Here is an 8,653-nt window from a genome sequence, read left to right on the forward strand (position 1 = left end):
GTTCCTCAGTCAGGGATTGAACCCAAGCCCCGTGGATGTGAAGCACAGAGTCATAACCACTGGATCACCAGGGAAAAGTCTGACTTTTCAGAGTCAGATAAAAATCTTCTAGCTGAGGCTCTGATTCCATGAGCCCTTACTTTGCTGTTAGAAGTATTCCAAACATTGAGATGCTGCCATGTACTCTGGAAATCTGACCCAGGGGAAGCATAAAGAAGATTGAGTGACATGGGAAAATAAATTGACTTTTTATTCCTAAAATATTAAGAAGCTGCATGTATATGCTTAGTGATTTGAACTTGGAGAGCTTTTCTCTCCTGCTTTAAAAAGCACCATCAATTCATTCCTGTAGGAGAGAAGTGGGTTAACTTCATGGGCATGGAAAAAAAAAAAATGACAATATCTTCCACTGTTACTGGACTGTGGCAAGATTTCACAGCAAGCAGCCTCAATGTAATTCAACACAATGAGAAACTGTTGTTCAAGTAATTCACATGAACTGTCTTTTGCCAACTTCAATTTTGTTCACAGGCAAATACAAAGTTGAAAAATAAATGCAAAGAATGATTTCTGATTGTCACTGGAATGGAAAATAGATGCTTAGATACTCACCCTATGGATGGATTTTTCTTTTCTTTTTCTGAAAATACACCAATCATGTATTGTGTCAACCAAGGATAGAATTGGGGCTGGGCCAACTTCTTTGGCCTGAAAGTAATATTTGGGCTGAGTTGAAGCTTATTTCTCCTTCTTCAGGGTTTTTCTCTCCCCACCTCCACTTTCCAATTAGCCTTATCCATATGCCTTTCTACCGTATAGCCTGTGTTTGCTGCTTTCTATACCCATAGCTCTGTATTTTTAATTATATGTCTTAATTTGAATATATCTTAAACTCAACTAAGAAGTAAAAAGGATAAGCATTAATGTGGTTGCAATTTAAGAAACAAATCCAAGTGGAGAATAGGTATGAGAAACTATGGTTTTTAGAAATGTTATATTTATGGAAAATGAGTTTTGTGATAAAGGAGAAGGAATAAAAGCAAACATCTACCAGTATTAGTGTATCTAGGAAGCTCACCATTTGCTACCTTCTACTGATATTTCTGGGACTTCCCTGGTGGCTCAGATGGTAAAGAGACCACCTGCAATGCAGGAGAACTGGGTTCCATCTCTAGGTTGTGAAGATCCCCTAGAGAAGGGAATGACTACCCACTCCAGTATTCTTGCCCAGAGAATCCCATGGACAGAGGAGCCTGGCAGGCCCCAGTCTGTGGGGTTTCAAAGAGTGGGACACGACTGAGTGACTTTCACTTTCATTGATATTTCTATATAATCAAAGCAATGGTTTTTCCAGTAGTCATGTACACATGTGAGAATTGGACCATAAAGAAAGTCGAACACCCAAGAATTGATGCTTTTGAGTTGTGGTGCTGGAGAAGACTCTTGAGATTCCCTTGGGCTGCAAGGAGATCAAACCAGTCCATCCTAAAGGAAATCAATCCTGAGTATTCATTGGAAGGACTGATGCTGAAGCTGAAGCTCCAATATTTTGGTCACTGGATGTGAAGAGCCAACTCCCTGGAAAAGACCCCAATGTTGGGAAGATTGAGAGCAGAAAAAGAGGACAGCAGAGAATGAGATGATAGCATCTCAGACTCCATGGACATGAATTTGAGCAAACTCTGGGAGATATTGAAGGACAAGGGAGCCTGGCGTGCTGCAGTCCATGGGCTTGCAGAGAGTCGAATACGACTTGGTGACTGGATACAACAACAAATTGATATTTCTGTAAATAAAATGTATGCAAATAAACCATTAGCTTCTTAAGGGTGGAGAGAATATCTTACTTTGGAAATAAAGGAAATTTTCTTGCTCAGGGTCTAACAGACCTCCTGCCAAGAACCTTGATATTTTTGACTAGAACAGGAAAATAACAGGACCCCAGAAGGGGTCCAAGTTTTTAGACAACTTCTTTCCAGGTACTCTCCCCAGGGACCCACTTCTCCAGCCCACCAGGGCACATCCTTCTTGCAACAGGAAGTGCCCCCCTCAGCCCCTTTCACTGACACCACGCTTTTACTTTTCTTTCTCAGAAAAGGAATATCTCAGCTCTGCTCATCTCTTAACAATGCATGCCAATGTTTGTAGCATTATTCTAAGGATGGGTACTGACAGCAACTGTAGGCAAATGAAATCAGCCAGCACTGAGAATGTCGGCAAGGTATCACAGCATCTCCAGCCAAGGAAGCTGGAGACTCAGAGGCTAATATCATGGCAAGAGTCTCACAGGTTCTAAGTTTGGCAGAAAGTGGCCACAGCTGCCTGCCTTCCTAAGGGGTGGTGGGCTCTAAGCCTGTGTACTCTTGGCAGGCACAGCACAGTGCAATGCATTAACTCTCGGACTGATCTAAGTGATAAAGGGTTCCAAGGAGAGGATAGACTAAGACCATGAAAGGGAATCCACAAGGTTCAGGTGCCCCTGAGCCCTAAATGGAGAGTGTGAAATTAGATACAGATGAGAATATATAGAGAAATTATAAACAGGTGCTAGGAGGAGCACCCCACCTTAGGTTAGGGTCCTCCCCACAGCCCACCTTCCTTACTAAAGCCTGTCTAGCTCCTGCAGGGCATTCTCCTCCACTGTGGAGTGACAGGAGAGGGGGCCTCAGGTGGGATACACTGAACAAGAAGGCAGTCTCTGCCTGTCACTGGCTGATTGGTTGCCCTCCTCTTCAAATTTATATGTTGATGTCCTAAGCCCCTCATTACACAAAACGTGACCCTATTTGAAGGCAGGGCCATTAGACAGGTAATTAAGGCACAGTGAAGTCATATAGGCGGGTCCAAATCCAACAGGACTAGTGTCTTTATAAGAAAAGGAGCTAAGGACACAGAAAGCATAGAGCCACAGGATCTGCCAGTCAAGAGAGAGGCCTCAGAGGAAAGGAAGCCTGCAGACACCTTGATCTCAGACTTCCAGCCTCCAGACCTGGAAGGAAATAAATTTCTGTTGTTATGCACCCCCCCCCACCCCACCCAGTCTGTGATATTTTGTTATGGCTGCCCTAGCAAGCTAAAAAAATACCTTAACCCTCTCCCCATCCCTGGGCTCTCACCCTGTAATCTGGCCAGAATTAACTAATTGTGGTTCCTTGGGCTCACCATGCTTTCTCCTCCTTCTTTTGCACCTGCTCTTTCCTTGCCCTTACCGCCCCTTTCTTCATCTCACACCTACTAGTACCTTAAGATGCCCCAAAAGTGCAACCTCCTCCAGGAAGCCCTTAAGATTACCCTCTCCCTACTACCCTGCCAACTCCCCCATTGCCTCACTACTGCCTACATCCTATGCCAGCCTCTGCTCTAGCATTTATCCCACTGCTGAGGACACTCACCGCCCTCCTCCCTGTCCAGACTCTGATCAGTGTCTTTCATCTCCATAGTTCTGCCCCCAGAAGAGCCAGGACCCATGTGGTCAGTAAGTAGTACTGGGAAGAGAACAAATGAGTGAAAACAGAAGAAAAAGTCACCCTGCCCCGCTAGATGGTTCAGATTCTAAAGGAATTTGGAAAGGAAGCTGACAGATAAGATTTGGATTCACATAAACCTGAAGTCATGGGATTGAAATCTGATTTGGAAGATCAGAATTGAAATTGCAGAAAACCCAAACAAATGATACAGAATCAAGCTCTAGGTTTCTATCAATGTAGAGAAAAGAAACAGAAAAAGCAAGATGAGAGAAAAGATGGGTAATTCAGTTGATCAAAGTAAATAAAGACTTAATATATGGATAAGAAGGACCCTCTTGAGGAAGATATAACTAAAATGATTTTGCTGCAACACTGAAGAAAAATAATGATGGAAGAAAACTTTTCAAGCTGAGAAAATAAGTTGAATGTACAATTTAAAATAGCGTACCATTTCCAGGCAAAATTAATGAAGAAAGATGCACAATTTGATATAATCTAGCAAATTTCTTTGAATATGAAGGGTTTTTTTTTTAAATCTTCAACTATCTAGACAAAACATTAAACTCACTCATCACCAAATGAAAACAGGCTGATCTGAGAATGCATCACAGGACTGATGCCAGATGATAAAGGAGCAAAGATACTAAGAGAAAACGGTTATAACTCAAGCTAAGATGTTAATCTTCAAAGAAAACAAAACATACATTCTCAGTTATTCTAATTAGGAGTTCAAAAAAGATACCCCATACCCTTTTTTTGAAAAGTTTACAAAGATAGGTTCAAATGGAACAAATATTACTTAAGGACAAAACAAAATCAAGAATATCAAAAGTGGATTCAAAAACATTTTAATAGTCCAAGCCAAATGTATAGAATTAAGTTTTTTTTTAAATGCTGTATATAGAATATTGGTACAGATGGAAAGTTTTTGTTGTAGTTACTTCTTAAAATAACTAAAAATAAAACTAATAATAAATAGGTTTATAATCCCAAATGATATTGGCAATGAATGTGGGAAAGAAGGTTATGTGGAGAATTAGAAGGGTACTAAATTCCTCATCTTATACAGGAATGAATTAAGTTATTATATTATTCATGAATTTGATAATTAGAGAACCTATACATTAAACTGTGATTTTGAAAAACCAAAGTAGAAGAATTCAAAAGAATATTATATTTATAAAAATAGGGAAAATAAAAACCAAGAAAAATTGTAATTTGGGAAGAAAATGGAATAACACAGTGGTTCAAATCATGGGCTTGAGGCAGGAAAACCTGGTTTCTGAAAATGGTTCTCCAATTTACTAATGCTGGTCCTGAAAATTTACTCACCTACTCAGAGCCTCTTTTTTTCTCTCTTTAAAATTGGAATAAAATACATATTTCACAGGGTAGTTGTGGGGTTAATAGGAAATCTTTGTCTAAAGAAATTTATCAAGAAATTCCTTACCAAACTAGGAATAAAACTACCATATGACTCAGCAATCCCACTACTGGGCATATACCCTGAGAAAGTCACAGTTCTAAAGACACATGAACCCCGTTTACTGCAGCACTATTTACAATAACCAGGAGATGGAAGCAACCTCGATGTCCATCAGCAGACAAATGGACAAGGAAGATGTGGTACACACACACACACAACGGAGTATTACTCAGTCATAAAAGGAATGCATTTGAGTCAGTTGTAGTGAAGGGGATGAACCTAGAGCCTGTTATACAGAGTGAAATAAGTCAGAAAGAGAAAAATATCATGTGTTAACACGTATATATGGAATCTAGAAAAATAGTCCTGATGTACCTATTTACACAGAAGAAACGGAGATGCAGACCTAACAGTCTGGTGGACACAGCGGGGGAAGGAGAGGGTTGGACAACGCAGGACAGTAGCTCTGACGCATATACACTCTCAGGCGTAATAGACACTCTAATGCGTAATAGACACTCTCAGTGTAAAGCAGATAGCCGGAAGTTGCGGTTTAACATACGGAGTCCAGCCTGATGCTCTCTGACGACCTAGCGGGGTTGAATAGGGGCAGGAGAGAGGCTCAGGAGGGAGGGGAGATATATGACTGATTCTCCGGAGAAGGCAATGGCAACCCACTCCAGTACTCTTGCCTGGAAAATCCCGTGGACGAAGGAGCCTGGTAGGCTGCAGTCCATGGGGTCGCTAAGAGTCGGGCACGACTGAGCGACTTCACTTTCACTTTTCACTTTCTTACATTGGAGAAGGGAATGGCAACCCACTCCAGTGTTCTTGCCTGGAGAATCCCAGGGACAGGGGAGCCTGGTGGGCTGCCGTCTATGGGGTCGCACAGAGTCGGACACGACTGAAGCAACTTAGCAGCAGTAGCATCAGCATGACTGATTCTCAATGTACAGCAGAGCTTCCCCACAATGTTATAAAGCAATTCTCCTCCAATAATAAAAAGAGAACAATGTTGGCATTTGATACGAGGTAGATATTTTTAACAAGTTAATAAAGAATTTTGTTCCATTTGACAAGTTTTTAATTAGCAGTAGATATTGAATTTTATCAAATGCCTTTTTGCTCTCAGTGTTCCTCAAAATGTTAATAGGTTACATATAGAAAATAGGTAACTAATGAGGACCTATTTATAGCATAGGGAACTCTACTCAGTACTCTTTAATGGTCTGTATGGGAAGAGAATCTAAAAAACAGTGGATATATATATATTCATAGCTGATTCACTTTACTGTACGCCTGAAACAAATACAATATTGTATTATAAATCAACTGTACTCCAATACAAAATGTTTTAAAAAAAGAAAAAAATTAATCCAATACTTAGCCTAAGCATGAGTTGCTGCCACCTGGGCCAGCAGAGACTGGATCACCCTGAGTTGGGATGGTGCCAAGATGCTGAGCAGGTTTCTGGGCCCACACTCCTGGGAGCTGCCTGGAAGTTGGGTTCCCACGATAGGCATGTGAGGTGCAGTGAGCACTGTGGGGTTGGCATGGGGCACTGCCTGGCAACTGATTCTGGACTGGGTGCCGTACATCAACAGCAAGTTTAAGAAGAAAATCTAATCATACTGACCCCCAGCTCAGGCCTCTCTGGTATCTGATGGTGCTGCCTCCTTCCATCTGCCTCTGCAATAATCCATGCTCTCGGGATGGACCTTGAGGTTGAAAAAAAAGAAACTGAGTTGTTGTTCATCAGTATTAACATGGTTTTTGTTTTCGTTCTCACTTACAGTAAAGGACTGAGAATGCTTGAGTCTCCCCAGTGTTCCTCCTCAGCAAAACTCTCCTAGCCCTGTTTTCTGATCCCACTCCTCACTTGAGTCTTGATCTTTTAACCTTCTTTGATTTGGCTCTTGTTCTAGGTTTCCAATCAGTCACACAGACGTGACATCTAGAATGGTCCTTTGCAAAATGAACTCGCCCATGACCACGTGTGAGTTTGTCTTTGTTTTCAGGTCTGTAGCCGTTTCTCATGTCACCGTTTAGATTCAGTTCCCTGAAACCCTACCTGAGCAAAACCCCCAGATATCCCAAGTGGTTATCCAGGATGAGTTAACGGAGACGTATAACAACAAATTTAAATGATTTAACCTCTTTTATTAAAATATTGGGGGCTTCCCTGGTGACTCAGTGGTAAAGAATCTGCTTGCAATGCAGGAGACCTGAGTTTGATCCCTGGATTGGAAAGATCCCCTGGAGGAGGGGATGACAACCCACTCCAGTATTCTAGCCTGGAGAATCCCAAGGACAGAGAAGCCTGTTGGGCTACAGTCCATAGGGTTGTCCAGAGTCGGACACAAATGAAGTGAAGACTTCAAGATTGGGTTAAGAAAAATCCAACTGTGACTTAATAATAAAAAAAACATATCCAAAATAGAAGGAAACAAATAGGTTAAATTTTTTTACATGAATAAAGATTTACTAGTGAAATAGAAACAAAGTAAAAATAGAGGTAGTATTATAAAATTTATACGAGAATGGATACAAGGCCAAATAATACCAAAAGAGTCAAAGAGTACATAAAAATGTGCATCCTTCAGTGAAGATATCAAAGAATATATAGTTTATGCAACAGATATATAAAGTAAAGATGCATAAGAGAAAATGGACAGAACACAATTATTTCATGTGAGCCCTTTACAGAATGACTAGCCTTTGAAAAAACAAATAGACAAAGTATATACATTTCAAAGGATTTATACTATAAATAATTAAAATATATTGAAGACAAAACCAAGGAAAACAGAATAAAAAATTTTCTAAAGATAAGCATAGAGAATTGAACAAATTTTTAAAAACAGAAATAGTAAAGTTGAAACACAAATTCAAGAACTGCTTTTTCTTTTAACACAACTTGAGAACACATGAAAAGTAAACAGAAAAAAACAAAATATAAAAGTAGAAACAAAACAAAAATAAAAACAGGAAGATTTTAATAAGTGTGAAAATATTATTTTAAAATACTATGCTAATCAATTTGATAAAATGAATTAAATGATTATTTTGTGGCAAATTTTACCCAGCTCTAAGGCCTCTGAAGATATCTCACTGTCTGCAAATTTCACTAGTGATAACTTTCAGACTTTTACAAAGCCAGATAATTTCATATTATATAATTTTTCCAAATATAAAAACAAAAGCTAAGAATATAAAGATTCATTTTATGAAGTCAGTGTAGCACTAATATAAAACAGACAAAAATGGCACAAAAGAACAATAAATACTATCACGATTTTGTAATGACAATATTTAGGTTAATACTCAATGACATGATGAAAACCAAAAAATAAGCAATGTTATCTTTCCTAATGACATAGTGATTCTAAAGTTCATTCATAGGAATAACAAGTGAAAAATTAAGAATATATTAAAAGAGGAAAACTGGGCACTTAGGTTAAGGAGGCTTGTCTAACTAGGAATTAAAACATATTGCAAGCAACATCAAACAAAGCAGTATGGCAGTAGTTCGAGAATTGACAGGCTGATAAAATAGAGCAATCGGCCTTAAAATAGACTCTAGTATATATTCCAGCTTAGTAAAGAAAGCACAGCAAAAAATGGGAGAGGTTATTCATCAAATAATTGAGAAAAATTGACTAACTCAAATAATAGCCTCACCATACAGTAGCCCCAAACACAACTGAAACAGATGGATTAAAGAACTATACATAAACAAAGATATAAGTAAACAATTATC

The 8,653-nt window shown here is 39.3% G+C and overlaps 1 pseudogene; it reads left to right on the top strand.

Annotated features, from left to right (window-relative positions):
- Nucleotides 1-6,348: 6,348 nt before the first annotated feature.
- On the top strand, nucleotides 6,349-6,519 carry LOC138929786 (cytochrome b-c1 complex subunit 10 pseudogene; annotated as a pseudogene).
- Nucleotides 6,520-8,653: the final 2,134 nt, after the last annotated feature.

This window comes from Ovis canadensis, chromosome 18 (assembly GCF_042477335.2).
Source record: "Ovis canadensis isolate MfBH-ARS-UI-01 breed Bighorn chromosome 18, ARS-UI_OviCan_v2, whole genome shotgun sequence".
In the NCBI taxonomy this organism is placed as follows: Eukaryota; Metazoa; Chordata; class Mammalia; order Artiodactyla; family Bovidae; genus Ovis; species Ovis canadensis.